General features: G+C 36.5%; 1 long non-coding RNA gene across 1 annotated transcript; it reads left to right on the top strand.

Moving 5' to 3' along the window:
- Positions 1-8,709: 8,709 nt before the first annotated feature.
- On the top strand, positions 8,710-11,868 carry LOC134806255 (uncharacterized). The gene is made up of 4 exons (XR_010146491.1): positions 8,710-9,681; positions 10,065-10,139; positions 10,899-10,991; positions 11,632-11,868. It is a non-coding gene; the product is annotated as an uncharacterized LOC134806255 (long non-coding RNA).
- Positions 11,869-17,886: the final 6,018 nt, after the last annotated feature.

Below are 17,886 nucleotides of genomic sequence, written 5' to 3'. Positions count from 1 at the left end.
GGTTCATTGGCAAATTATGTGAAATTAATGTCACTTTTAGAAAGCTCTCGTTTTTAAGCCAGGGGGATTTTTTTGTTACAGTTGTCCAAATTATCGATTGAAAATAAATTGAATTTTGTTCTAGTAATTATTTATCCGTTATTAAAGTTGTATTATGTATCAAGTGTAGTTCTGTACCACTTGCGTCATAAAAACAAACCAACCAACACCTTATTTATCAAAATGTATCTCAGATATTCTATGCTAGGGTAATATACGACACAAACATACCCACACACATACATAGGCTGCTAAAATCATTCCCATAGTCAGGTATAGGTACAATAGACCACTTTACCAAACACAAAAAAAATATTCCAGCTGCCAGCAGTAAAGAAACCAGCTTCTACTCCCAAGCCCTAACAATATAAATAAGTTTTTGGCAAAAATATAATTTTTGGTACAAGCTTTTATCGCTGACTGTACTTTTCTTTCAACAGGCAACTAATACTCCATGAGTCCATTCTAACAACACCAAGCACAATTAGTTTGCGTTGTTTTATCACAGTGTTCCCATGGCTACCTCATGTCTCCATCATCAGATCAGCTCCATGTCATCATAATATTGCAATTGTCATCCGATTTACATATTGTTATGTATGCAAAATTTCAGCTCAATCGGAAATCGGGAAGTGGGTCAAACTTAGCTGTCAAATGTATATGGCCAGCTTTAGTGCTAACATAACTGTTCCTAGTATTCCTATATTACCTACATGTTATAAGTAAGAATATTGTACGAGTAGGTATTATATTTTTTATAATCTTAGTAGAATAGGTACTAATACAATTTATTTGTATTGAATAAGGCCGGCGCCCCACTGCTGCGCACGCTACATCCACGGCCCACGTTTTAATACAAACCGTGGGCAAGCCCACGAAATTTTGTATAGGAACGTGGGTCGTGTACATAGCGTGGGCAGCAGTGGGGCGCCGGCCTAACTCTTGCAGGGAATTTGTAAGTTACTTGTGGGTATGGCTACTTTATTTATTTAATTTATAAACTTTATTGCACAAAAATATAGAATTACGTAAAAATGGCGAACTTAATGCCAAAAGGCATTATCTATCACCTACTAGTCAACCATAGAAACAAATATGTGACGTTCCACGGCAAAAGGTACCTTATGGCGGCTGGCGCTTACGTCGCATAGCGCCGCAATAATATTGGAGCGGCGTTAATAGTTAATAGCGTAAGCGCCAACCGCCATAAGATACCTTTACCCGTGGGACGTCACATATAAACACTAAAGGTTGGGTTGGTGCAAAAACCAATCAAAAAGCAAATGCAGTAGGTATATCTTAGATATACATACTAACATAAACATACATATATGTTATAAAAATAAATGTACTAATATGTATATGGGATGATAGACACTAGACGAGACATTTAGCAGATAACTACCGAGCATGACTACTCAAAAAACAAATTTTCTTGGGGCTTGTCTTACAGGTAGAGGGAGTGCATTCCATAGATAGGTTGCCTGAACGGCAAAACAATCATACATAAAACGGTTATGAAGAGGAAGGACTTAAAGTTTAAGTGAGCGGGACATCCGGAACGGGCATAAAAACTAAATACTTATTAATAATATTTTATCTTTATGTCTTAGATTTATGGCATAAAGTGTGTCTTTTTCTTTTTCAATAAACTTTTATTCTTGCTACAAAACCAGCTTCTAGAATATACAAACAGAGTAAAAAAATATATAAGTTTTTAAAGTGAGGTCTACGGGTTTCAAAGATTTTAATATTTGTTAGAACCCTTAAGTATGCACTTTTTATGCAGTGTGAATAAATGTAAGTATGCATAGGTACTGTTGTAGTGTAACTTTTACACATCCTTGTTGCCAAATCAACTTCCTGCAATTATAGTAGTGATAGAACAGGTTTTTAACAAACTTTTGTCACTTAGTAGAACATAATAGATAGAATGAGAAGAAATAGATATTAAGTGTCAATAATATTAAAAGGCACCAGAAACTTTTCATGATTTTAGTTTAAGAAAGGTGTACTTACATCTTCAATCCTTTCTTCTAGATCTTAGAACTTGTGTGCACTGCGCAGCATTGCATTTTGTATCTCTGGGTTCCGAGAGGCTCATGAATCTCCCTGTAGGTGTAGGCGAACAGGGGATGCTGAGTTATATATTTGGCTAGCATTTTCTTGTGCGCCGAAGCATCGACTGAAATTAAACATATTCATGACAAAACCAGTTAATGATCAAACGAACTATAACTTTTTCTATAAATAAATTAGAGAAACTTACATTTTGGGTGGCATTTCCTTTAGTTTACACAGCAAATCAGTATTTTTATTCGACTTGGTTTGTATTTTCACTAAATTCACTGAATCATGCGCGTACGCGATGCTTGTCAATGTCAAGTGAATTGTCAGTTGAGAAAACACGATTATCCGTGCATGTTATAATGTAAGTCAATTTGTATAAAGCTGTCACTCATTTAAACATTTTTCAATTTGGGAGTGTAGTAATAAAACTAACTATTCGTTTTCAAACATCGTCCGACACACGTCCGACATTTTAATAAAGCCAGGCATTAAATGGATTTTTCATAAACTCTAGGCATAGACAATCGTGGTCACTTACGAATGATAGTGGATAACTTTATACGATATCGACGTGGTATTCTTATCGTAACCCGTAACCATGTTCAGCAAAACGATAAAAATACGACTATCGTTAAAAGACGACAGTAGATTCCACGCGCAATATGATATAACCTTGCTAAGCCCGCTGGACACAGAGCTCCGAGTCGCTACCAGACCCTTCCACGCTCGCACGGCCTTCCTCGACCTCTTCTATAAGCACAACGAAATCTATCAGAAAGGCTACAGAGCGGAACCTTCGTCGGGAAACAACCTTGTTTTAGATTTAAGTTTACCCTTAATAATGTTCATAGTGTACTCTTTTATGAAATAAACTGTACTACTATACCTACTTGATTATGGAAAAAGAACTTTTTAAAGTGCCTAAAAGTAATGACAATATACTATTAAAAAAAAATCAAACTATATTTTTCTAACTTCATTACTTACTCTCCGTCATTCTTTCTGTTATCCCTTTTTAACCGCCTTAGGAAATGGATATTCAAAAACGCTGAAACTACTTTTCATGTATTTTAATAACATGGCTTTTTACAAAGTTTCAAGGCCCCCATTTAAAAGAATGTTCGATCCCGATACAAATCTGAAGGATGAATGTAAAAAATGCTGAAATCACTTTCACACAAACTTTCACGTTATTTTTAACCCCCTTTAGAGTTAGGAATTTTCCTAAATACTTCTTATTTCTTGTTCACATTATAAATGTAACATGATTTGCAAATTTCATCTTTCTACGTATAACTTCTGTAATTTCGGCTCTGCATTGATGAGTCAGTCAGTCAGGACTAGAGCTCCTGATACACGTGTTACACGCTGACACGGGTACCCGTGTTCTTAAGCCCGCCGGGCTTAAGAACCCGAACTACACGAACCCGCCCGGATTCGGAAACGTTTACACGGGTACCCGTGTACACGGGTACACGGATACACGAAATAACGGATCTTATTTACCCGCCGGTTCGACCCTTCACTCTCGTGTAGCGGAGATTCGTGCTATGAAGACATACGATTGAATATGTGGAAGGTAAGGAAGATTCGATTACCTACTTTGCAGTTTTACTGGATTGATTTGTAATGTCAATAATAGGTAGGTAAGTACAATTTGTTTCAATAATCATAAGATTAAAATTAACAATATCTCAGTAACCGTTGACTTCATTGTTGGTATTTCAGTTTCTTCATTGATGTAGTTTTTTGATAATTAAAGTAAACCTAAATACCACCACCACCATGTTACCATTTGTTGGGACGTCAGTCTTTCCGTGACCACAGCTGGTGCAACTCAGCTGAAACGTCGGAATTAAAGGTAAAAACAATGAAATTATATCGCGGTAGACCCGTTTGTGTAATTATGTGTACAAAACGCGAGAGTTTAAAGTGTTATATAAACCTAAATGATTATTTAATACAAAAGTAGATAGTTATGCTTACTGAAACCAGAGTTGGGCATTATTCGAATCATTTTTAATCTAAATAATTATGGTGAGATTAATATTCGCGAATAAATTATTCGCGAATAAACCATTCGTTTAGAATTTCGAATAAGAAATGAATTATTCGAATAAATTACACGAAGGATTTTTGTAATACACACTCAGATGGCAAATCTGAATAGGTATGCAACTGCAGCGTATTTTAGAGCCAAGGAAAATTTTGGGAAAGGCCCCAACTGACCGTCACCATCCATGGTGGGGACAAATGGGAATTGTTTATATGCAGCGCCTATTCCCATTTGTTCCCGGCCGGGACAAGTGAGAATACATCCGATATTTGTGTAAAATATTATTATGTAGGGTCTACCCATATGTTCCCCGCGGAGATAAATGGGAATTCACCCATTATTGGTAATGATGGGTGCATTATTTGTGTATTCCCATTTGGCCCCGATTCACGTGACCTACACCATACATGAGGCGGGGACAAATGGGCATGTTGTATATGAGTTTTGGTGTTCCCATTTGTCCCCGATATTGGTGTTCCCATTTGTCCCCGAGGCGGAGACAAATGGGTACGATTTATATGCAGCACCTATTCCATCAGTTTCCGACGTAGACAAATGGGAATACATCCGAAAATTGTGTTCCCAATTATCCCCACCCCAATAAGGTGGGGAAAAATGGAAAATATTTTTATGCAGGGTCTTCACATATGTTCCCCGCGGAGACAAATGGGAATTCACCCATTATTGGTAATGATGGGTGCATTATTGGTGTATTCCCATTTGTCCCCGATTCACGTGACCTACGCCATACATGAGGCGGGGACAAATGGGAATGTTTTATATGAGTTTTGGTGTTCCCATTTGTCCCCGATATTGGTGTTCCCATTTGGTGCCGATACAAAAGATTTCTATGCAGCGTCTTTTCCCAAATGTCTCTCGCGGCGTGGACAAATAGGAATTCTTCCGAAAATGGTGTGTTCCCATTTGTCCCCACACCAATAAGGAGGGTACAGATGGGAAATATTTATATGCAAATCCTATCACTTCTGTACCCGGCGGGGACAAATGGGAATACATCCGAAAATGGTGTGTTCCCTTTTGTCCTTACAAAAATAAGGTGAGAACAAATGGGAAATATTTATATGCGGCTTCTTTTCCTATATGTTCCCCGCGGGGGCAAATGGGCATACACCCATTATTGGTTATAATGGGTGCATTATTGATGTAATCCCATTTGTCCCCTATCCACGTGACCTACGCCATACATGAGGGACAAATGGAAATGTTTTATATGCAGCGCCTATTCCCATCTGTTCCCGGCGGGGAACAATAAGAATACACCCGTTAATGGTGTGTTCCTATTTGTCCCTGCTTCAATGAAGTGGGGACAAATGGGAAAGATTGTTTGTCTTTTCCCACATGTTCCCGAAGGGGACAAACGGGAATACCCCCATTATTGGTGTATTTCCAGTTGTTCTCGCCCCACGTGACCGCCAATACATGAGGCGTATTCCCAGTTTCCACACCTCAAATCAACCAACCAGATAAACCGATAGAAAACATTTTCTTTTTACTATTGGGATATAAAACAGCTAAATAGTTATTTTGTAAGCTAACTATTCGACAATATTATTCGCAAATAATTTATTCGTGGGCTATTTTATTCGCCGAATAAATTATTCGCGAATGAATTGAACACGAATGAATTGAACACGAATGATCATTCGAAAAAAATATTCGTCATTCGCGAATGATTTGGTAATTCTCATTCGTAATTCGTCATTCAAATGAATTTTGCCCATCTCTGACTGAAACTACCACGAACGGAATATGTTATATTTTCCTTTAACAAAATCGCATTTTGCTCACTGTTAGCAAAGTACCCTTGTTCGAGCTGCTGAGGTGAAAAATAAATTAAATTGGTACAACACATATCAATCACATTGAACATCCATATATACATTACTACAATCTCCGCTACACGCCAAGGACGGGTTAGGCCCGCGTGTATTTAAGGTCCGTTTCGCCGTGTACACGGGTACACGGGTACCCGGATACACGGATCTTAATTACACGTGTGCACGACTACACGTGTAGAACGGGTCAGAAAACCGTGTACGTGTAGTTCGGAAACGGGTACCGAACACGTGTACACGAAACCCGGACACGACCGCGAGCCCTAGTCAGGACTTACGGATTTGTATTACCTACACCTACACTATATTCATGTACATAGGGACATATATTCTTCCTTATTGGATAGGATCGTTCCAATATCTCGACCTGCGGCCAATGGTGTGCAAAATTAATGCTCTCCAGTTTTTGACAGGTTCCTATTAGCCGTGTAAATTAATAATCTTGAGGGCAACTCTTATTGGCACAGATAATATATTATTAAACAGCAGTATTGCACATTCGGCTTTTGTCGCCAGCAGCCAGCAAAGCAGATATACATTGTTGGCCAGCAAAGTAGATAGATTAGTAATAGTACATTATTGTCGAGGTTCGGAAGTAGCTACTTGCAGGCTGAGGATTCGTTTTAAACGGACGACCTTGGGAGTCCGTTTAATTGAATCCGAAGCCGTCGACTTTGCCGTCCATTTTTGAGAAAAATACTCTTCATTGCACACCTCAAAAAAAGTGTCCGTAAAACACAATTGAAAGATTTTTTTTTCGACAAGTTTTAGTCTTTCTTTTTTTTTAAATGAAACTGGCCGTAGTGACCGCGGTGCGTTTCGAACCAAGTTTCCAAACACCGGTTGGTTCGCCTAAAATACCGATATTTTAGCAGGTAGCTTAGCTATTACCTAAAGTATATAAAACATGTACGTAAACTTTGAAAATTTATGAGACACACTAACCTAACCTAACCCCTAAGGGCCACTTGCACCACCCCACTAACCCGGGTTAACCGGTTAAACCTGAAGTTACCATAGTGACCAGTACAATTTGACACTGGTTTAACCAGTTAACTCCGGGTTAGTTAACTCCGGGTTAGTGGATGGTGATGTTGACAACTAAACCCAAGAATTGACGTAGGCACCAGTTTTTACGAAAGCGACTGCCATCTGACCTTCCAACCCAGAGGGAAAACTGGGCCTTATTGGGATTAGTCCGGTTTCCTCACGATGTTTTCCTTCACCGAAAAGCGACTAGTAAATATCAAATGATATTTCATACATAAGTTCCGAAAAACTCATTGGTACGAGCCGGGGTTTGAACCTGCGACCTCCGGATTGAAAGTCGCACGCTCTTACCGCTAGGCCACCAGAGTCAAGTGACTAATATAAATAAGTAAATATTCAGTTGTATGTACATTACACTTATGTTCTCTTTATTTATGTTAATGTTAAATTTCGTCACTTTTCTGCTGTAAAGTGCAAATGTATTCCAATTAATTCGTTTATACATAATAATTCTCTTCTATTTAAAAAAAAAACATGTTTGTAAAATTTTATTTATTCATAGCTTAAGTCTAAATGTCCTAATCTAATGTACCTATATTGTATGTCCTATTGTCCTAAGATACTGGAGCAAGCTGTGGTTACCTATAATTGGACAAACGTCTACCTTTAATGTTATGTAAGTAAGCTACTGATAAATTTTCATGATGTATTGTCTGTTGGTGATCCTAAATAAATAAAAAAAAATTTAAACTGCAGTTTCCAATGAGTTCCCAGTTCAAAGGCATCAAATAAAACGTCCACCTGGGCGGACATTTTAAGAACTACTGTTAGTCCGGGAGGTGACCTCGGAAACCGCGAGTCACTAGAACCATACAGAAATATAAGGCCCCCCCCCACATCTGGCGTCTTTCGAGCGTCGGCGTCTATAATTCTATGGCCGCTGCTCGACGCAACGTCGACGCAGCGTCGACGCAACTGCGCAGCGACGTCATTTTCCACAGACGCCGACGCTCGAAAGACGCCAGATGTGGGGGGGCCCTAAGGTAAACGTACTGGTGCTCGACGCGGTCCCAGTAGATGTCATCTTGAAACTTAAGTCATTGTCAATAGAGGTGACAGCAAGGTGTCATCTATTGGGCATTCGCATGTCGAGCACTAGTACGTTTACCTTCGTATTTTTCCTCTATGCCATAACTTAGCCGCCAAAAATCAAAATTACGGTCTCATTTTAAAACGACATGCTAAAATTGTTGACCAACCTTCAAATCAAGAGCAGAACAGGCACCTTCTGGGCGAGCTCGCTCCATCGTAGGCCACGTCTACGCCTCGGCTAGTCTGTGGCCATGAGTAAGCCCTATCATAATTAAAAAAAAATGTAAATTGTACATTAAACTTGGCATGAACACTGGAGCAACATTTACCCGTGGATAAATCTATTAGTATTCGTTGCAAAACATTGTAATCTTTGACTAATAACGCATAGACAGATAGTCCCCATACGGCTAACCTGCCAAAAGTGAAACCGAAACACGATCGATGTGTGCGTGGGAGGCCCGTGTTTTACGCTCAGCAACACACACACATATACAAATACGTGTTGCCAGTATATAGATATTTCCCTCAAAATGGGGGATTTAACAACATCCTTAACACTTGGTTATTAATAATTTGTGTGTAGATTTAAGGTGAAGGGGTGGGCAAAACCGTAAAAAAGAGGTGTCTTTGTCGAAATAGTTTGGTCATATTATGGCATATGGAGGTCTGGAAAGTGATTATTCCTGTCGAAAATACACTCAAGTATTGGATATTGTAATCGTTATGTGTCTGTCTGTTATAATGAAGTCTAGAAAGTACATTTCATAACTAGTTTTAATAAATACTTATATGCATTTTATTCCATCCGGACAGAATTTTACGACAGCATTTTTTTTTAACTTACTTGTAAGACCTTTGTCTATTTTCTAGTATAACAGTTTTCTTCCAAATAGTTGTAATAGGGGTTGTAGACCCAAAACCACCTAGTGCCTACGATTATTCGTCGGACTACGATTGCTCTGTCATATTGCGCAGGCGCTTTTGTAGCGTAAGGATAAAATTATTACACGAATCTATACCATGACATAGAATAGAGTGTACTCTTTTAAAGAAAAATCTAATATAATGCTTAAATTATTCAAAAATAAAATAAAAAATGATCTAAATTAATTTAGTAAATTACATGGATTTGAACATACTTTGATTTTAAAAAGTTTTAGATTCTAGATAAAGCATTTTGTAGCAAAGAAAGCGACGTTGCAAGTTCGTGCATTGTTCGAAATCGCCACGAGCGCTTTGCACTGTTGCCAGACTGGTTCGTTGTTTGTTGTTTGGATATTGAGAAAACTTGTCAATCTTGCTTGACATTGTGTTGTCTATCGTTCCACGATTCCGTATGAGTTAGCGTGTATTCCTTATTGTTTTATTCCTGTTACTTGTTGTTATTTGTTATTGAACTTAGTGTTTTGTGTGATGCAAGTCGTTTCGTACTAACGCACGTGTGCGTACGTACTTTATGTTTGAAAATCCCTTAGAATGGGGAACAAGAAGGGACGAAAATCTAGTGCATCAGTGAGATTGAAGCGAAAACGAAAGCAAACATGCTCCGGAATGTCGTTACAAAGCTGCTGCACAGTAAGTACCTACCTACAATAACATACTTTTACCTCTCGTGACATGGATCCGTGCGTGAGAGTATTGTTTTGATTATCAAGGTTACTTTCAATGATCAGTTTTAACAGGCCGCATACTAGGGGTTTAGTCTAGCAGGCCACGTTTCATAGAATTAGACCAAAAAAAGTCTGCAGTGATTTCTAGTGATTGCTAGTGCAAGTGCTATTTATAATTACGTCATATTTTCATCATCAAGTTTGACGTTTACTGATCAATAACAAGGTACAAAAGAAGAATTTCCTTGTCATCCTTATGTCTTGCCTAACGAAATAAGAATCTAATGATCTCGTTAATTGCATGGAATCTTTATAGTATAGCTCAACTACACTTTATTCTTCTTCCAGGCCACCTGATCCACATGACCAAATTGACAGTGAAGTGTGTCAATCTGCTAAAGAAACCACAAATCAACCTGAACCGTAAGTTTTATTTGGATGAGTAATAATATTAAGTAGGTACTTATGTTTAATTTTACCTCACAGCCAGCTTAGCCTGCTTTTATGCTGGCTTGCTAGCTAGAACCAAACTGGTGGTACCCGCAGATCATCATACCTTACCCACATGTCAATATTTAACAAATTCCTTACAGCATGGATACAATTGGAACCATACTAGTAAGCCTCCGCTGTCTATTTTGTCTGTCCATCTGTCCATGTGAATGAAAGCAGTATGTCATGAACCGTAATATGTTCATATTTGAAGTTTTCAGTGCGTTTCTTCTGTTGTTACTTACAAATGATAATAAATTGCATTAGGTACCATAGTGTCTGTAGTCAATAAGTCGGTCAGCAGTTAAAAATTTCTGTAAGGCAGATACAGATGGACTGCAACCTAACTGCAATTTGTGTATGAACTGCACGCCAAATGCAATGTCAGCATGCAGTTTCCATACAAGTTGCAGTTGTGTTGCAGTCCGTCTGTACCGGCCCTAAGCAGTTTGTTTTAAGTAATACAAGTAAATGATTTTGTGAAATAGGTCCGTGTCTGGTGGCTATGTAAATACCTTCAGTCCCAATATCTATCTGTAATTTAATTGAGTTAACTTGTTTTAAGCAGGAAATTGTAAATAAGTCAAATTACAAACATGTTTTGGTTTGTCATACATGGAGTCGGACACATAATGGAGCATGATGGTTACTTGTTTGATTACGGCTTGTTTATATTTTTCATTGTTACAGATCTTTTTCTGCTTATGTAGACTATTTGAGTGAAGACACTGAAGGAAATGATTTTAATATAACACATGAAAATATACCTACTGGCCCTGAACAGTAAGTAAAGATTTTATTTTATATTTATTACATGGGTTCAAAACATTGACATATATCTAAAGACTGGCCTTACACGGGCGATAATTTGTGAGTGACACCGCTGAACAGCACCATTCTTAGTGTAATGCCCGTATGGGTCTTTAGATATATTTAAATGGTTCAAAATAAGTGAATAATTGTATCCCAACAATAACATAAATGTGAAATGAGAGCCAAGTCCAATATAAAAAATATGACTGTCGTTTTTAACTCGCCGACAAAATAATTGAGATCTATATGGGTGCCAAGTTCTGTGCTGTGTAGAAAATCCTGAAATTATAAAGGATTTGACTTGGCTTTGATTTTGTAACCTTCTCTGAAAAAAGGGAACCTATTACTTACAAACTACTTAATACATTTTTCTTCCTCACTCTGTATAGAATATGGCCGGTGAGAACCTTTAAGTTTTTGTGATCTCTAAAGCCTCCTCTCCATATCACGATATGGAGACGGGGCTTAAGATGTGCCTTGACTCCCTTCTCCCAGTGAAGCGATATACATGTGAAACTGTATTTGTATGAAATATTTCTATAAGTTTATTTCTAAAAGGTAGGTTTAATTAATGTGTTGCTTTTTTATTAATAATTTTCTATAATTTCAGTGGCCATGAAACAAAATATGGCAGGAGGATTGCAAATGTGGACCAGTTCTTTGACAAGTTGCAAGAAATATCATCTCATGGCCCTCTCAATTGCGGATTAAAATCAGTTCAGATCATATCATATTAGAGACCCAGCCTACATAAAAGAAGCCATTCATGAGAAAGAGAGGAAGAAAACATCTGCGCCACCAAGAAAAAGAAAACTAGCCGCTGAAAACAGTGAAAACATACGCCCCCCCGCCGTCGTCGTCGTCGAAATAAATAAACGATGAAAACTGGTTTATTTGTATTATTCCAAATATAACATAATAGTGTTCAAAATTCAAAATTACACAAAGAAAACCGAGATGTTGGTTTTTATTTTAATGGTTCTGCTAGGTAATGCAAAAATGACATTATTAAATATTTTTTCAAACTGCTTTTATTATGTGTAATTCTGAACACTAGGAACTTTTTAGGACCCAAAGGGTAAAACGGGACCCTATCTATTACTAAGACTTCGCTGTCCGTCCGTCCGTCCTTCCGTCCGTCCGTCCGTCCGTCTGTCCATCCGTCTGTCTGTCACCAGGCTGTATCTCACGAACCGTGATAGCTAGACAGTTGAAATTTTCACAGATGTATTTCTGTTGCCGCTATAACAACAAATACTAAAAACAGAATAAAATAAAGATTTAAATGGGGCTCCCATACAACAAACGTGATTTTTGACCAAAGTTAAGCAACGTCGGGAGTGGTCAGTACTTGGATGGGTGACCGTTTTTTTTTGCTTTTTTTTTCGTTTTTTTTTTGCATTATGGTACGGAACCCTTCGTGCGCGAGTCCAACTCGCACTTGCCCGGTTTTTTATTTTATTAATTGCCTTTCCATGCCCAGTGGCGAATTTGCAGTCTTGATCGCCCTAGGCCCCAGGCCCTGAAGTAAGTACAGTCACGCTTTGTGATTGTTGAGCCATTTAGGCTCCTAATGGTCTAAGATCCCACATATATGGTCGACCTTCACTAATCTGTCTGGCGGATGAAACTATGAAAATATGAAAGAAAATATGTTCCAGAACATAAATAAATAGGGTTGCCTAAAGAAATATGGTCAAGGCTATTTTTAATAAATTTTTGAAAAAAAATTTTTTAGGCAAATTTCAGCGATTTGTCTGACGAACGAAATAAGTTTCAATGGAAAGTATACAACTTGTACAACAAAAGTGAATCATTTCGGAAATAATAGTTTAGAAAGAAAAAAAAAGGTTTTTCCTTCTAGCTTTTGAACCACCTGTCCAAAAAATATGAAAAAAACTTGAAAATAGTGCTTAAAAAACTCAATCAAATAAAATTAAAACAAACTTGATCAGTTAAGCCGTTTATGAGTTATCGCTAAAAGTCTTCCCTTCTTATTTTAATTAAAAGCCTGGCAACCCTTATTTATTTGTGACCGGATTTTCGCAAGCAACCCTATATAGTAGTATACCCTATAATGGACACGGAACCAGTAATGGGACAAAAAAACACAATTCCTCTAAAATAAGTATATAAAAGTAGTTTATAAACACTGGATATATTTTTATCATAAATAAGAGTCCTAGAGCTGATTATATTTGAATTTTTATTAAATTCGGTTATTTTTTAAGAAATGTGCGTCAACCCAAAAGTTGTCGTGCCACTGAAAAAAAATATCACTAAAAATTCTTAACAACTTCGCTAAGAGAGGTGAGTTAATTTATTAAATTTTAATTAATTAATACTTGATGAAAACTAGAATGTGTTTTGTTAATTGCATTTACCATGAGATAAGGTATACAACACACTATGTTGTGACTCCACAGATGTAAAAAAAATAGTGGTATTTGGCCCAATCCCATTATAGGAGCTGTAAAACTGCATACCTCCTATGATGGGACAATTGACATAATGATGCTTGCCATGCCATAATTTCATGTTTTAAACAATACAGAAGTAAAATGTAGTTACGAAATATGTCAACCAGGGGGTATTCTCGGACTTAGGATAAATTAATATCGTTTTTCCAAACTTTTATTTAACTTGCCTTGTTAGTTAGTGTGGGTCAAATCTTGGTAGCTGAATTGAGCTACTTATCGATTTCCGATTCAGTTGAAATTTTGTGTAAGTACGTAATTAGTATGCAAATCGGATGATAATGCAATATTATGATAACATGGACTTGATCTGATGATGGAGACAAGAGGTGGCCATGGGAACTTTATCGCAATAAACCCTAACTAATTGTGTTTGGGTATATTACAATTGTCTCGATGAATCTAATACAATAATAATTGGCTGTGGAAAGAAAAATACATTCAGCGATAAAAGCTTATACCAAAAATTTATTTTTTTGCCATAACTTATTCCCCATTTCAAAATTTTATACTGATAGAGCAATGTCCATTATAGGGGGCCCATTACTGGATCCACGTCCATTACCGGGGGCCCATTACTGGAGCTTTGGTGTCCATGACTTGAGAAAAAAAGCATAGTTTTAATTTGTTAATTATGTGGAAACTCATTGCAGTATCTTTGATACAACACGCCTAAAACATGAAAGGCGGATAGGACTTTCATCTTTTAACACGCTAAGCGGAAGACCATTTACATGTACAAGGGAAATATCATAAATACTCCAAATTTCCTCTTAAATGTCCCATGACTGGTGCTGTTACTATACCATTGTATTTGCAATAAAATTACCATCATTTTGATGTATAATTCAAGCATCAGACAGATGAGTGCAATTATCGATATAAAATCACCTCTTTAAACACGGCAACCACATAATAGTGACCGGAAAAAGATAGGCAACCTAGATGATTTATGTTGTACAAGTTGTATACTTTCCATTGAAACTTATTTCGTTCGTCAGACAAATCGGCGAAATTTGCCGAAAAAATTTTTTTTTCAAAAATTTATTAAAAATTGCCTTGACCATATTTCTTTAGGCAACCCTATTTATTTATGTTCTGGAACAGATTTTCTTTCATATTTTCATAGTTTCATCCGTCAGACAGATTGGTGAAGGTCGACCATATGTGGGATCTCCTACTATAACTAAATTGCTTATTCAATACGTACATGTCCAATTTAGCTAGATCCCTAAATGGATCAACAATCACGGAGCGTGACTATACTAGCCGCCCCTTTCTCAGCACCTATCATATCATAGGCCCGGGCTTTAGGGCAAATCCGCCACTGACCATGCCTGATATAGGGGACAAATGGGAATAGTATTATTCTCATCGGTCGCTTATACCTACAGAGCCGAAAAAAATATGGGCTCCGAAGGGAATCTACCTTGAAATGTTGAGATAGCTCAATTTAGGTACAATTAGTACCTTTTTAACATAAAAAAAAACTGAATACAGTTTTACTAATACCTACAGCAAAATTAAATAAAAGAATGTTTCCTTTACGTAAAATAAGCTAAGTATAGACGGTCAAGCAAATCTTGTCAGTAAAAAAAGGCGCGAAATTCAAATTTTCTATGGGACGATATCCCTTCGCGCCTACATTTTTCAAATTTGCCGCCTTTTTCTACTGACAAGATCTGCTTGACCAAGTATATTATAAAGATTTAAAAGGTACTTCCAGGGCCCATAGATTTTTTATACCATGTATAGAGTTGACCTAGGGAAGTCTGCAACGATTTCGATAGCATGCAGAGCAAGTGTTATTTTATACGTCATAATTTATTTCATAAAAGTTTGACATTTAAAATAACACTTGCACTGCGTATGCTATAACAATCGATGCAGACTTATCTTGGTCTGACTCTAGTTGTTAGATCAGCAGTCGATGTGGAACAGAAACATTTTATTTTATTTCACATTTATTTATATTATCTTACCTGTATAAGCGCCATCTGTTCATTGAGCCGCGCGACTGTTCAACAATAGTCGCAATAGCGCTATGGATCTTAACTCTTGAATAAATACAGAGATGGCGCGCAAATCAAAACCAATCGATACAGACATCCAAGGACACTTGCTTTACTCTACACCTTAATAGGAAAAGCTTTTTTATGTTTATTTAAGGAATTTTGCATTTCTGTCCTTTGTGAAATAAGGTTTAAATAAAAAAATTGATACATTTTTACAATTTTTTATTTAAAATGTGCATAAAATTACTACATAATTTGCAATAAAATAATGAAATATTTTAAAATGTATAATTTTTATATAATTATACAAGGAACTTCAATTAAGCGTATTCATTTTAGAATGTAAACGTCATGTCCCATTTTGAGGAAAAATATTCACTACACTGGCAACATTTATAAGTAATGGCGGCTGACGAAACATTGGATTTTTGTAGTTACGATTACGTAAAAATATCACATTAAACTCTATACTTACGCGTGAAATGTAATGTAAGTCGGTTTGTTTTTATGATATGATGCGTTGTGACACCCATTCAATGCACAAACAACCATTTTTCCTGTGTTTTTGATTTTTAAACGGGAGGTGTACACATACACAAACCGACGTGACCTTGAGTACTGCCAGGGCCGATCGAATACGGTGACACGAGTCCGACGTGACGTCGCACTTGAAATGGCTTCACTAGGGATGTACGAACACTCGATCTATGCCTTATAAATCTATGATTGTAATATACAAAGCAATAGAACGAATAGAAGCAAAACTTGTAGTACCAGACATAATTATGTGTAATTTTCAATCTAAAGATACCCACATTTTGGTTACGGTTTTCAAGATAACAAGACACTTAATAACAAAATGCATAGATGGAACTTTCTTTTATTCAAAAATTGATTTAATTTACCTACTCGGAAACTATAAGTTAAAAATATTTTAAACGTATGTGTATTTTTAAGCCGCTTCTTAGTTTAGAAGTTAAAATTAAACAAATATATATATTTTTAGGGTTACTCCATACATGTGGGAAAATGAAAGTAAAAAAAATTGTACAAAGCAACGTGGGACACCATTCGATATGTCTTTAAAAACAATTATGTATTATTATGGTTGCTTAAAGCGTTTTTTGGTTCACTGCATACTTTTGGAAATAATCACTCCGAAAGTTCAAAATAATGTGAGGACACGGATTAGGGGCATTATTTTGAACTCTCTAACTTTTAAATCAGGCACATTAATAATATGAAAAAATATTCTGAAAATAAAACTTAAGAAATGTTTTCTACGAAAATTATCTTGAATATGATCGGTTGAGCCATTAATGAGATTTTTTTCCTAAACACATATTCTTATTGACGACGATATAACCATTCCGCTTAATGAGAAAAAAATATACACGACCATTTTTATTGGTGATTAGGAGTAGAAAAATATTAATATCTAGCCCAAATTAAACTTATTAGGCTAGGTCTCACGCAATTATCTCATTGTTTAATTAATTAAAAGTTAAAACATAATTAAAACTAATAACCACTAAATACATGGTTATCCTACATGAAGTAACTACGATACGTCAAGTGCCATCGATATGGTGGGAACTTTGACAGATCTATGACTTTGTATATGCATATGACAATGACAATGACAAGTTATTACTCATAAATTATCAATTTCCATTAAGTTTGTAAAGAGGCTATAACTCATAGATACCGATTAGTAGAGTGACAAGGATTTTAGGATAAAATTGATCTCAAATTAAAATTATGATAAAAAAAACCAAGTTTGTTTCCATGTAATTACGACTTCAACGTAATCTACATCAATTACTGAGTTAGAAAAAAATGTTCTTGATCACCGATTCAAAATCATCGTGTAAGTATATTTCAACGCGTAAAATGATTCTCGTTTACAAGTGACTCCCGGTCCATAGTTCTTAGGTGGCGATCCGGTAGCATTTCCTACCGCTCATGTAATATTAATACCTCGCCTGAACGAGCAATATATATTTAAAATAAAACCTCTCACAGAGCGAAACCACTCAAATGCTTTTTGAATTCACTTTGTAATTTTAAATTCTGAAACACGATGCAACTACAAAGTACTCATGGTGTTTTTTGTAATTATTTATGAATTATTGTGTCCGCAATGAATACTGAACCTAGAACAAAAGCAAAGCGTCTGTTCTGCCAAAAGCATCCTTTCCAGTTATATCCAGCGCAGCATAGGACGGTCCTTGAACCAAAGGTCCGTTGCTCTCCAGAGATTTGTCCGGCTTAATTTAGTAAGTATCTGTAAGTATTTAGTGTAACGTCTCTTCCAAATTTACAATCTTATTCCGCAACTGTTTTAGTTAAAATTATTATTTTATTTACGTT

Source organism: Cydia splendana, chromosome 3 (assembly GCF_910591565.1).
Source record: "Cydia splendana chromosome 3, ilCydSple1.2, whole genome shotgun sequence".
NCBI classification, from domain to species: Eukaryota; Metazoa; Arthropoda; class Insecta; order Lepidoptera; family Tortricidae; genus Cydia; species Cydia splendana.
This window is presented reverse-complemented; position numbering and strand designations above follow the sequence as displayed.